The sequence below is a fragment of the Siphateles boraxobius genome, unplaced genomic scaffold (assembly GCF_051911475.1).
Source record: "Siphateles boraxobius isolate OS27281-9 unplaced genomic scaffold, OSU_SipBor_1 8, whole genome shotgun sequence".
Lineage (NCBI taxonomy): Eukaryota > Metazoa > Chordata > Actinopteri > Cypriniformes > Leuciscidae > Siphateles > Siphateles boraxobius.
The window spans coordinates 6,186,509-6,200,712 of NW_027509208.1; the positions used below are offsets into that span (position 1 = coordinate 6,186,509).

At 40.1% G+C, this 14,204-nt stretch overlaps 1 protein-coding gene and 1 long non-coding RNA gene across 2 annotated transcripts in view; one reads left to right on the plus strand and one right to left on the minus strand.

Annotated features, from left to right (window-relative positions):
* The window catches only part of rps7 (ribosomal protein S7), a 117,773-nt gene that overhangs the window by 56,969 nt on the left and 46,600 nt on the right, over positions 1-14,204 (plus strand). The gene's annotated exons all lie outside the window — the stretch shown is intronic.
* LOC143729575 (uncharacterized) overlaps positions 1,643-14,204 on the minus strand; it is a 32,750-nt gene continuing 20,188 nt past the window's right edge. The window contains exons 2-3 of the long non-coding RNA XR_013200020.1: positions 4,538-4,599; positions 1,643-1,750 (exon numbers count right to left, since the gene is read on the minus strand). This is a non-coding gene — a long non-coding RNA (uncharacterized LOC143729575). The remainder of the gene's footprint in view (positions 1,751-4,537; positions 4,600-14,204) is intronic.

The window sequence follows — 14,204 nt, forward strand, 5'->3', positions numbered from 1 at the left end:
TGATTTGAAAAGCATTTTAAGACAACTACCATTGTATCCTTTTTTTTGCTTAATCTGGAGATCCCCAAGTGCTGAAACACAAACAGACAGCTCTTGGTGCTGAAACAAGTGGGAACACTGGACAGCTCCTGGTGCTGAAATAAAGAACATATTGGACAGCTCTTGGTCCTGAAAAACATCAGTCCAGTGCTTTCTCTACACATGCAAGTAAACCCCAGAAAAACAAGGCAGCCTAGTTGCCTCTGAACGGCGTGGCACATATAATGGCAGCTGTCTTGGAAATGCCTCCCTAATCACGTTAATAGGTTTAATCAGCGAATTAGCAGCAGGAAAATGTCAGAGTGGCCAACAGAAAATGGAGAAGCTAATTAATGGAAAGGGAGAGTGTCTAAAATGCCGGTGCTGGGGACAGGCGTGAAGGGTGCTGTTCCTCATGGGCATTGCTCTTGTTGGGCCGCAGTGAAACGCAACCCTGTGGCAATCACGCATATGAGAGCAGACTCCCATTAGACGAAATGCATATGTACTTGGCTGATATCCCAGAACCCATGTCTCTCGCATTCAGTATTCACAAGCAAGGCTAACTATTGTGACTATGAATGCATGTCGGCGGCTTTCTCTAAAGCGAGGAACATGCGACGCGTCGTTCAATGTGCACGTGCCACAGTGGGTTTCTTAGAATGGTCTACGCCTTGTCTGCCTGGAAAAACAGACCGATCGATAGACTCCGAACACAGTTGTGAGCGTACACACAAACTTGCACACACACACACACGCACGTTTAAATCACACCAATAACGAGGCTCTTGTAGCCGCAGTGCTCGGAGGAGCCTGTCTGGACCCACCGATCCAACAGATCTCGACGTTCTGCAAGAGATAGTGTGGGATCAAAAATCAAATTCTTAATCCTAAACCCGAGAAAATGAAAAACACTGCTCTAGGACCAGCAGAAACAGGCTTTGTGGTGGGAAGTGAGGAGACAGGCGGAAAGAGGCAGGGGGAACGAGAGCAGCCTCTGCCATGGAGAGCAAGGGATTTGGGGGTGTGCGTGTGTGGGGGGGGGTGGTAGAGGGGTGGGTGGAGGGAGGAAAGAGCGGTAATTAAAGGAGAAAGGCAGGGGAGGCTGGGAGGAGAGGAGACTGGAAGAGACATGTACACACACACACACATACACGCTAAGGGAAAGAGCTGAGGCAGCGAGGGAGAGGAGCGGAGGGGTGCAGACATGTCTTCCCTAGTGAAAGAGACAAATGCATTGTGATAGGCTGGGAAGCCTCATAGGAGCTGATTTATTTCCACAGACGCTGTGTAGGGCTGTGACACACACACACACACATATACATGGGCCTACTCGTAGTGACACATGCATAAAAATACATATATGAAGTATGGAAAGCGACACTTGTATAATGAACATAAATTAGTAGAGGCATGTTAAAAAATTATATATTTCAAAGATGTAGATCTTCTACGGATCCATTTTCAGTCACGATTTTTTCTCTTTCCTCTCGCCGTCTCCATCATTAATCTCTCTGTAGGTCTTTGCCTCGCTTTATCTCTCCCTCTCTTTTTTCGCTGCCAAAATTTGCTGTTGCAGAAGCGACAGAACGCGACCTTCCGTTCAGGCTGCGCCAAACGAGGAGCGCTCATCAGCCATGCAAATGAGTGTGCATTCATTAGCGCTGACAGATGGCCTGCTGGAGAGATGATGATGGAGGAGAGAGGAGGGAGCGTTTCTCACACTCATTTGCTGCAGAGAGGTGGAGAGAAAGGGTAGAGTGTGTCAGAGGTGTGAGGGGTTGGCTGAGGCAGGGTGGTTCAGATCCATTCACCCAACTGCCATCATCAGCTTTGGGTTTGGATGCCATGTGACAGTGACAGGTGCTGGTCTTAGCATTCCATTGTATGTACGCGTGTTTGGATATGTGTGTGAGTGTCTTCCTATGTCTGTTTCATCCACCATATTGCGTTTTTCTTATGATTATAGCTAGTGTTGGCTCGGTTCTACTGTGAATGGTATTGGAGAAAGCATATGAAGCTTTGTAAACAGGAAATGAATGTTAGACGGAACAAATTGTTGTCTTCTTTGTGGAAGTATGTAAAGATTTCTTTTGAGTCTGTGTTCTTTATTTGTGTGCACAAAATACATACGAAATGAACACCCACACACATATAGATTATATATAAATATACTGTATATATTTATACACACACACATACAGTTATGTGCATATGTATACAATGGTATGCACAGTGACTGAATGTAAATACAGAGCGATGGATGGATGGATGGACATATAGATTATTTCATTTTCATCATTCTATCTATCTATCTATCTATCTATCTATCTATCTATCTATCTATCTATCTATCTATCTATCTATCTATCTATCTATCTATCAGTGTTTCCGCAACCTCTCTGTAGTCAAATTTACTTCCTCTATATGCATCGAACGGTGATGCAAAAACACATGCAAAAACACACACACCCCCACTCATACACTATTGCCCTGTTTTTGTGCGATTGAACTCCACACTTCAATCAGTGGTTTGGTGAAGATTCAGAACAAGGGAGTTGGAAAAGACACCACCTCTGTGTGTGAGAGAGAACGTGTTGTGTGTGTATATTTGTCTGTGCACATGCCTCTGCTACCTCCCCGATCCAGGCATGTTTGAAGGCTATGGCGGTGTGACCTACTTTAACTGCCTGGCTTGAATAATGTATCTCGCAGAGAGAGAGAGAGGGAGAGAGAGAGAGAGGAGAGAGAGAGAGAGAGAGAGAGAGAGAGAGAGAGAGAGAGAGAGAGAGAGAGAGAGAGAGAGAGAGAGAGAGACGGAGAGAGAGAGACGGAGAGAGAGAGAGAGACGGAGAGAGAGAGAGATGAGGGGGCTAAGAGGCGTGAGAGAAAGAGTGAAATGAGTGCGAGAAAGAGGGAGAAAAGGAGTGCGAAAAAGAGAGCAAGAGGAGGAGGAAAGCAGAGAAACCCACAGCACGGTTTGTCATTCACACATCTCTGTCGATATGCCTCAGTGTCAACAAACAGTCTCCACCAGCGTGGAGTTAAAAGCAAAGCTGGATAGAGCGAGAAAGAGAGAATGAGGCAGGGAGAGAAAGAATGGGCGTTAGTGTAGGGTTCAGATATGAGAAGAAAGCCCGGGTCTTTAACAGTATGCAGCAGCCGCTTAGCAAGAGAGGAGGGGAGGGGGTGCAGACGGCTAGCAAGCATCCACACAAATGTTGCTTTACACAGCACCTCCTTGTCACCTCTGCTAACATGAGTCCCTATTTAAGTTCCCTGCTGAAAAGACCAGCATAGACTAGTATGAATTTCAAGGTTGGTTTAGCTGTAGGACAAGCCTTGGGTTCCCTTTGTTGGTGAAACATGTCCGTTCTTTCTGATGAAGATGATTGACTGAGGCACATATTATTAATCCTTGCCATCTTGGAACCTTATAAGTGATATTTTTAGAATTTTCTACAAAAAGGCAGCAACTTCGCCCTCCTTACAAATAGCATGGGAGGCTTTATGCGCTATTGATCTAAATAGAATCCGGTGTTAGGATGTAGTTAACTCCATTAAGCCTAATAAATCATGTTTGATACGCATAATACTAAAGCCCCTAAATTATCAACATGATCAAAACTTTCCTGAAAAACCTGTTGTACACAATCTTCTACATACTTTTTTAGCAAGTAAAGGACCTCTTCAGGTCATGGAACACTTTGAAATCTTTAATGATTTTTATAAACTCAACGTAAGAGTAACTTTTATATTGTTAGTGATATTTCAAGATAAACACTGGCTTGAAGCAAATTATGTTTACTTAAATATCCATACATAATTTTCCAAAAAATTGTGATAAAATTCAAGTATCAAATATGGAGCTCACACCTCCTCGGGTGTGAGCTCCATATTCTCCTACACTATATATGAGCCAGCCATACAATTTTTTTTTTTAAAGACAACATGGAGAAAGAAAGCCACTCTTTTATCACTTCTGATAGTTGTACATTCAAGCTGTTTAGCACGATTTAAAAAAAGAAAAGCGTTTTGCATAAAGCTTAGAGAATATATTTAATTTAACCCTAAGCTCTCGAGCCCCACCCCGTGTCTGTCTGCAATGTGTGAAGAAGGTTTAAGCAGCACCAATAGTCTCATTCAACAGCCATATGTGCTCAAGAGGTGTAGGTGCACACTGACTAATACATATGGTGGTTAATTGGATAATTGCAGTAATGCCACTGACTCAGTCTGTTCTCTGTGTGAGATTCTTGCCCACGGTGTTTAGAGGCGCCTGGCTACAAGGCTAACGTGCTCAAAACGACCCACGTCATCAGTCTGAAACCAGTGCTAAAGGGTTTAGTCTTTTTACCTGGTGTATATGATCATAAGATCATGTAAGCAGACTGAAAGCAGTGTTTCAAAATGTAAATTTAATTTAAAGGTGATGTTTTTTATGTTAATCAAATATTTTTTCTACTTATATTATACAATTTAACATGCATAGACAACTAGAAGTAAGCCATTTGGATACCTGTTTTTTTCTGCGCACTGGAAGACGGGCAGAGTAAAAGGCATTTGGAGTGTTTAGGAAACCTGTTTGGAAACAGATAAATATTTGTGTTGAAAAGTTAAAATTTCTATCTATTTATCAAAGGAAAAAAAAAACATATCAGTGTTTCCACAAAAATATAAAAAATGCAACCGTTTTCAACATTGATAATAATCAGAAACGTTTCTTGAGTGCCAAATCAGCATATTACAATGAATATTTATGCAGGATCATGTGACACTGAAGACTGGATGCTTTGCCATCACAGGAATAAAATTACATTTTAAAATATATTAAGTTTGAAAACAGTTATTTTAAATAGTAATATGTCACAATATTACAGTTATACTGTATTTTTGATCAAATACATGCATTATCGGTGAGCATAAGAGACTTCTTTCAAAAACATGTAAATGAACAATGTTTACTTGTTCTCCGTGTTACCTAGACAGATGCAAATGTCTGCCACTTTTTTGTGAAAACTACAGATTAAACTTCCGCGATTTTGTATCCCTGTCTACAGATGTTCGGATCGACAGAGGCCAGAACAGTTATTGTAAGAAAAGGTTTATCACTAAAAATTTTATTGTAGGCTATGTATACTCTTTAAAATGCATATGGTAAAAATGGAATGCTATGGCAACAGCTTTATTACCTGTCTGTGACAGCGTTTTGCTTCGGGGGTTGGGCGGAACTAACAGAACGGCAGTTTCTTTCAGTTTTTCCCCTCCATTTCGCCTAAAAAACTGTTTGTGGTGTGAAATGTTGACTTAAAACAGAGGTTTTTAATTGTTTCTGTTGCGGTGTTCGCTCCAATTCTTTGAAGCCTTTAGCCACTGCCTACAACGTGGTGGATCCTTCACTGGAAACCAAAAGTAACTCCTTCCCACAAAAGTTCTCTTTGAATTCTTGTATTGTTCCCATGTGCAAGTCGACACCTTTATGACTAAAAGTTTGCTAAGAAGTATTTCCTACCTAAAGCGAGGCGGTTTTTGACTCTGGTAAGCGCATCCATAGCAGACTGGTGGGGGTGGTCTTGAATGTCCAGTGCATTATAGGTGATGAAGTTTTATATTGAAAAAGTTTTATTGAAAGCCCATTTTGTCAACGAAGTACCCCTTTAAGCTAAGACAGACATGAATTTTCTGAACCAAAACACATTATGGTCTCTCTTTCGGTGGTAATGCAGGTTTTCAGCTGAAAACTCTTGTATGTAAACATCAATGCAAGGTAATGTCAGTGGTTTTATATTTGTATATTTCCCATCAAGGCAGTGACATGGATCACATGGTTCAGCAAAGCACGTCTCCAGTGCTTCAATGCTGTGTGTGTCACTCAGTCTTAGAGTATCCACAATGCTCTGGGCCAAGGCATCTCTCAAAGCCCCAGCTGAGGTCACCATCCTCAGCAAAGGTAGACAAGAGGACACGCTTCATAAGACGACCGTAAACTTCACTCCCTCCCTAGTCGGTTGTACCGGAGGAGGCTGAAGGGGAAGGTTGTTTTAAAGTGAAGAGGATTTTGGTGCATATGTATTCTACTGTGTGGGAGATGAGAGTATGGCCTTTCCCAGCAGGCTTTAGATACAGACAGAGCCCTCTGTCTCACACCCCTCTGCACTCGTCTGAAATAGGAAGGCAAGAGGAGAGAGTACAGACTTGTCCTGACCCACCTTGCTGTGCCAGTTGTGTGTTTGTATACAATTTTGTTATGTAGGCTATATAAATAGCCTTGTTCCAAAACCTAACTAGCTGCCTCATTGTCTACTACCTAGTTGAGAAGCGACACAAACAGCACTCTGAACGGTAGAATCAGCAATTCACAACAACACAAAAAAAGATATTTTGAAGAGTGTTGGTAACCAAACAGTTTTGGTTCCCATTGGCTTCCATTGTATTTTGTCTATACGATGCAAGTCGATGGGAACCAAAACTGCTTTGTTACCAACACTCTTCAAAATATATTTTTTTTGTGTGTGTTCAGCAGAAGAAAGAAATGCATACAGTTTTTGGAACGACACGAGGGTGAGTAAATAATGACAGAATGATCATTTTTGGATGGACTATCATTTAACAATAGCAATGCTGTTTCCATGCACATCGCACAGCATTCTGGGGTGGCCTTCTGTGTAAAGTATAGTAGCATAGTGATTCTGCTTTAAAATTTGACCTAAAGAAGGTATCTTAGGCGGCAGCATAATTACGATGACCTTATGAAAAGACTTTGTGTCAGGAGACCGCCGATGAAGTTTTAAAATGCCGGCTCCGTAGGCGGCTTGCTAGGTTTGAGTAAATATTTTTTAAAGAATCATATGGACACAAATACACAAAACACAACAAACACACGTTGTTGTGCCACCACGGCTCCAGTCCTTCATAATACCGGAGATCACAGGGCTGAAGGTCTTGTCAGTCAACCTTCGATCAAAGCAAAGCAGGCTCTCTACACGGCGCACTCTTCCCTGCATCGATTTCCCTCTTTTTCATCTCGGCTGTGTGATGTTCGCTCAAGATAGGGCTGAGGTTTGGGACGGAGCCGCCTGCAGCAAAGCAGAGCTCGCGTTGGATAACACTGCGCTCTGCTGAGGAAGAATGGAAGAATGTTTAATAAAAGAAACATATCGAGTAATTGCTTTGTCTGTCCTCAAGGGGGCAGTAATGTTAGAATTCCTTTCTGTGAAATAGGAATCAACCAAGTGAAAGAGGCTTGAATATTTATACAGGCATGAACACACAGGCACACACACCACGATGGATGTGGAGGTTCAGAACAATGGGAACAGAAAGAGAGGATATTTGGGAGAGAGAGAGAGAGAGGGAGAGAGAGAGAGATTGCTGGTTGAGTGAGCTGATAAATGAGAAGCCAGGCTGAATGAGGGATGTGCATGGCTGGCTGGCTGCTACTGCTGCTGTGAGAGACTCAGCCTACACCGGCAGAATGTAAAGCAGCAGCAGGCACACTGGGGTGCAGCGGCTGTCCCAGCCCCCTACAGGCATAAACACACAGCACACACACACACACACACACACACACAGACAGACACACACACACACACACACACACACACACACACACACACACACACACACACACACACACACACACACACACACACACACACACACACACACACACACTTTTCCCTCATATTCTCTCCTTCCTCCTCTCTTTTACTCATTGAAACAGGATTGGAAGAGTAAAATTTTCAAAAGCAGTGCAAGCTAGATCATTTTGCAAATTGTTGTAGAACTACAAAATCAAAAGATGGCAAGCCATTAAGTCATTTTCCCGTTGCAGACTTCACATCTCGGACAGTCAGTTGGGCTGAGAACTGGTATGAGCGCGGTGGCATATAAACACTGGAAAACTGTTAGAAGGGTTTCTAATGTGTGGATGGAAATAAAACAAACAACATCACAAAGCTCAGCTAGATCTGTTTTTATGTGCACTAGAAAATATTTTTCAAAGATTATTGGAGTACGTTTTTAAAGAAAATACTATTTTAGTCTTTCTACTATTTGAATATTTGAACAGAAAGATAGATATAATGATTTTTCAATAATATATATATATATATATATATATATATATATATATGTAATTGAAAAATCATCTATCTATCTTTCTGTTCAAATATTCAAACCTTGATGAGCATTAGCATTAGAGAGAAAAAAAATAAAAAATAACATATATATATATATATATATATTCTCTCTAATGCTAATCAAGGTTGCATTTGTTTGCTCAAAAAGATAAGAGTTTTGTGAAAAATTTTTGCAATGTAAAAATGTTTTCTATTTTAATATATTTTAAATTGTAACTTATTCCTATGATGGCAAAGCTGATTGTTACATGATCCCATTAGAAATCATTCTAAAATGCTGATTTGGTGCTCAAGAAATTGTTATTATTATTATTATTATTATTATTATTATCAAAGCGGAAAAAAGTTGTCCGGCTTAGTATTTTTTTTTTTTACAGGATTTTTCCATTAATACAAAGTTTAAATGAACAGCATTTGAACAGTTTTGCGCCTCTTGCTGAATAAAGGTACTTATTAAAAAAAAAAAGATGTCTTGATAAATTTACTAATATATTTTAGACCAAGCCCATGTTTTTTTACAGTGTGTGCACATGCACTGCAAAGTAGTTCACAAATAGACTATTATTAGACTGTCAGCTGAGCATCCAAACATTTAGGCCTCAGGATACCCTGGATATCAAGACATCGAACAATTCCCAGCTCAAAAAACAACAACTTAGATCAGCATAAATGTCCTTGCTAGTACAAGCAGGTTTATGCTAGATAACTATCTAGACCAGTTAGCAACTATATGATTAATAGCTATAAAAATTATTGTATGAGAATGATGCAGCTAGAAACTAGCTAATATCTTAACTTAAATTAGAATGATCAGAATCATCCTTTGGGAATGAAATAGCAACTAGCAACTAGTTTAAACGGATAGTTCATCCATTTTTTTCAAAAACTATGTTGGGTTACCCTATTTGATAGTCCACTTCAGGCATTCTACTAACTATAAATAACTTTGAGACTACATGTCAACTAACTCCCATTAGAGTATTAGTAGACTGTTAGGATATGGGTTAGTGGGATAAGTTGATATCTATACTTGCAAAGTGACTTATGTGAACGCAGTTATCTGGTGTACTTTTTACATGAAAATGTTCTCTCTGAGCCTGCAGTATTCCAGGGAGTGTAAAAAAACACTATCAGCATGGGCGAGGCTAGCCCCTCCCCATGTGCTTCAGCACCCCTAAAAAGGAGCTCAGCACCCTTAAAACTTGGAGTAAGAAATGTTGTTATTCTCAAAATTTTGTTAGTCTTTGACAAGGTTAAATAATGTCCAAAGCATACTTCGTAGTTTGTGGTGTAAAATGTATGTCTTAAGGATGAAAATGAAAACATCCCTGGCCCCACTTAGCAAATGGTGTCATCCTCTTCTCTTCTTCTACTCCTCTGTACTTACACCGCTCAGCACGAGTCTGCACGGCCGTCATCCAGCACGAAACACACGCAGAGTGAGAACCAGTTATGTAGTGTTGTGAAATGTGAATCAACTTAGTTGCTCCAGAGCTGTGTCTCACACTTCTTTCCTTTTAACGTTACCTATAGTTGTTCCGATTCCGAAACCATATCGGTGAGTACAGGAGTCAGTATCCTGAATCACCATGGTCAACTATAATAAGTGTTTATTTTCTGACTATTTTAGTCCAGCGGGTCGCCACCACTGTAGTCATAAACGGAGAGAGAATAAGCGAAAAGTTTAATGTTTTTCTTTTGCTGTATTTATTTATTCATTCCTCACACACAGAGGATTTAACCTGAACCAGGCTTAACTCCTGAACTCCTAGCATTACTCTCTCTCTCTCTGTGTGTGTGTGTGTGTGTGTGTGTGTGTGTGTGTGTGTGTGTGTGTGTGTGTGTGTGTGTGTGTGTGTGTGTGTGTGTGTGTGAGTGTGTGTGTGTGAGTGTGTGTGTGTGTGTGTGTGTGTGAGAGTGTGTGTGTGTGTATGTGTATGTGTGTGTGTGGGGCAGGGGTTAAAGTGGGCCAAAACGGTCCGGAACTGCGTTCCGGCACCTCAGATAAATTATTAAATAAATAGATTCATTATGATCTCAACGAATCTCGCTGGTCCCGAGATGGATCGACTGGCCGACCAACCTCCCTTCCTCCCCGCTGAACGCGAGTGATTATGCGTGAAATGCACTCACGGTGGTTGAACGCGGTAAAGCTAGTTTAATGTTCGATATTTCGCCGGACATTGTTTTCCCTTGCCACTGTTCTATAGGGTCGGCAGTCTTATCAATAGCAGGATTAGTTTTAATATTATGTAACCATTATTGACATTAAATATTCGTTCAAAATCACTGTGCATTAATGCTGCATATGCGTTTGACGCGTTTCCACAACGCATGCCTAAGGGAACGTCTGCCAATCCCACTAAGTGCGTTAAACGTAGCCTATAATTTGTATTATTTAAAATTACCTTTCAAATTCCAAAGCTTGTAGAAGGTTCCTATTGGCAATGCTGATCTCGTAGCCTTGAGTAAATTAACTTATCTAAGAAAATTATTGAGCCTATGTTTACTTTTTTCACTGACAGACGAAAATGAAAAGACTATCAGTCAAAGTTCAGCTTTAGGAGGGGAAGAAATACGGCAGGATAAGGAGACTGAGAGAAAAATAAAGATTAAGATGAGAGAGCAGGTGTTCACAAATAATCTAATGCACACTGACATGGTTTTAAAGATATTTATTATCCATTGTTTTGGCCTTCAAAAGTCTTAAATTGCACATATGTAGGTCAGAGAAATCTAAATTTTCTCGGGGGAGCATGCCCCCCAACTACCTCACATTTAAATGCACATGGCTGTGGGGGGTGGGGGGTAATGTGGGCTTATGTGGCTACAATGCCAGGGCTCGATTTTTGGATGTCTGTGTGAACTCTCACAATTAAGCTGGTGTTCTGAAAAAGGTCTCAAAAATAGAAGAAAAAAAATCTGGATTTTGGAGTTAGTTGAACCAATGTTAAAATTATTAAGTATTTTTTCAATAGACATATTTTTTGTTTTTGTGTGAAAAGAGGGTGGGTGGTGGCAGTGGGGCTTTGGGTGCTCAGCACCCCTAAAACTCTGACCCTAGAATCGTCAGTTGACCATGAGGAAAGAAAGCACAAGAAATGGGGAATTAGCTGGAGGGTCTCATTTGCCTTTACTGCTCTTCCAGTGCTGTGGGCTTCATTAAAAGCACTGAGCAGCCTCTGAAGACAAGCACATTAAAGCCTGTGGAGTAACATTCCAACACTGTGAAGCAGACAAAGTAGAACAAGGCAAACCAGATTTATAGTAATGTAGATTTTTAACTAGTTATGCGGCATTGAGAGTCTTTTTACTGCCGAATAAAATCAAGGGCTGATAACTGGAATAAAACAAAGGTAAGCACAGAGAAAGGAAGGCAGGGAAAGAGAGAACAATATGAAGGTATGGCAGTATACTTGGACGAAATAAACGCCTTTGGCCACACGCACAAATTCTAGTGTACAAGCGTCATTAAAAAAGTTAATTAATCTTAATTAACTTCTCCTTTGTCTCAGAGTTCTTTATTGCAGGCGGAATGATTTGCCTCACAAGGGGAAGAATTGGGCTCAGCCTAATGCCATAATCAGCGGTCTGCAGGAGGCGAGGCACTCACGCTGCTGATTGCTTTTTGACAGACTCACGCTCTGACATGCTGCTTTTCTTTTCTCCGTTTCCCTCACTCTCTCTCCCTCTTTTCGGTTGTAGGAGCAATCTACATCAGGCACAGTATGAAATGGAAGAAGGCTAATCCAAAGCAGTGAAGAACTTATGGTTTTGCAGAAAAGGGAATTTTTGTTAAGCCCCCAACCCCCCCGCCACTTTGTTCACTGTGCCAACGGGCAGCTCTCGGTGTCCGTTTAACAAGGATAAGTGTGTGGACTTGAACGGGTTTGCATCCATGTGTGTATGAGAGACAAACAGAGAGAAAGAGGGAGAGAGAGAGAGAGAGAGAATATAACTCTTCTCATCCTCTCTCCTCATAATTGTTTGAGAGCTTGCTATGATGAGACGTGCATTGAATCGCAACTCACGTCTATCACCCACAAACAAACAAGAAAGCAAAGAAGAACAAATACCTTCTCCTTGGTTACACAATGCAGCAAATGGTTTCTAAGCCCATAAGTGCTAAAGCTACTGAAGTTGCAATTATTATTAGATTGTCAGCTGAGCATCCAAACATTTAGGGCTCAGGATACCCTGGATGTCAAGAATAATTCCATGTAAAACAACAACTTAGATCAGCATAAATGTCCTTGCAAGTTCAAGCAGGTTTATGGATAACTAGCTAGACCAGTTAGCTACTAGATTAACTAGATTATTATGATCAAAGATTAACTAGATTAACTAGATTATTATGATCAAAATCATCCTTTGGGAATGATATAGCAACTAGCAAATATAGTTTAAAAGGATAGTTCATCCATTTTTTTCCAAAAACTATTTTGGCTTAAACCATTTCGATAGTCCACCTTAGACATTCTACTAACTATAAGTAATTGTACTACAATCTCATAGTGTTAGTAGACTGCTAGGATAGGGTTATAGGATTACATTTTTGGGTGAATCAGCACAAAAGAGTACAAAAGATCTGAATCATTGATGTGGCTAGCTACTAGCTTTACTAACTATCTGAATGATCAGAATCCTGTCGTGATTTTGGAACTGCATACTACTCCTACTAATTTTGTCATAGAAAGATATTGTAAAAGTAGTAAGAGCAGTATACTAGTATGCGGTTCCGAATTCAGCAATTGTATGGTAATAACGTAGCAAATAGTTAAAAGTTTAAAAGGATAATTAACCCCAAAATACAACTTCCGTCTATGTAATAAACATTTGTGTGTGTGTGTGTGTGTGTGTGTGTGTGTGTGTGTGTGTGTGTGTTCCACAGAGAAAAGAAAGTTATTCAGGTTTCGAACATGATAATGAGTAAATGATGACAGAATTTTAATTTTTCGGTGAACCATCCCTTTAACTAACTACATCAGAATGCATCAAGAAATGTAATCAGAAAAAGAGCTATTGATGTTTGGAATGACATGATAATGAGTAAATGATCAAAACAATTTTTTTAGAATGAACTATTCCAAATAATTGGAATCAAATTTATCCTTTCTTCATCTTTTAAGGTCCGACTTTAAAGGGGTGGTAAAACGCATTTTTTCTAAGGCTTGATTGTGTTTGTGGGGTGCACTGTAACATGTGTTCATGCTTCGTTTTTTTAAAAATTGCATTATTTTTCATATATTTTACCTTTATTCTACAATGCTCTGCCCCTCCTTGTATACAGTCTGATGTTTTCCGGGTTCTATGAAGCCAGTCCCTCAAAACTACTCAATGGGCTCAGATTGGTTAGCTGGCCCAGTGTGTTGTGATTCGGCAACCGTCTAGTGCACGTTGTCCGGAAACGTCACACCCCGTACCTTTACCGGTAGTTTGTGCTTTGGTGTATTATAAACAATGGCGTCAATAAAACCAATCGGACCCAGAGAATGTAAGTGAAATGATTGAGCAGAACCTGTTCAAGAACGGCTGTTAAACGACGTTTCAGAAAGGTTTGTTTTTTGTTGTTCTCGCATTACTTTTTAGATACGCTGTTATTTTATTGTACTAATTATTATAGAATTACAAAAAAATAAGCCTCATAAACAAGAATTTCATATATTCGTTCTAACAAATTATACTACAGTCATCAAAGGGATTTTTTTGAGTAAAGACTGCGGATCTATAGTGATCGTTTCTGACTGTATGCCACCGTTACATTTGTATTTTTAGAACGATTGTAGCCAAATATCTGTCGACAGACCTATTAACCCAAAACGAACACTGAACATCGGCTGCCAAATCAAACACAGAACCATGTTTAGCATGCCTGTAGATAAACAAGCATGTAGATAAACATTAAAGCTCTAATCAAAGAATAATTTACACTAATTCCAAGTTCGCTGTTGAGATTAAAAAAAAGTTTGTAATGTTAAGTGTTTGTCGGATAACATTAAGTATGAATGAGCATTTAACAACCTGGTCTGCAGAGCCAAACAGCGT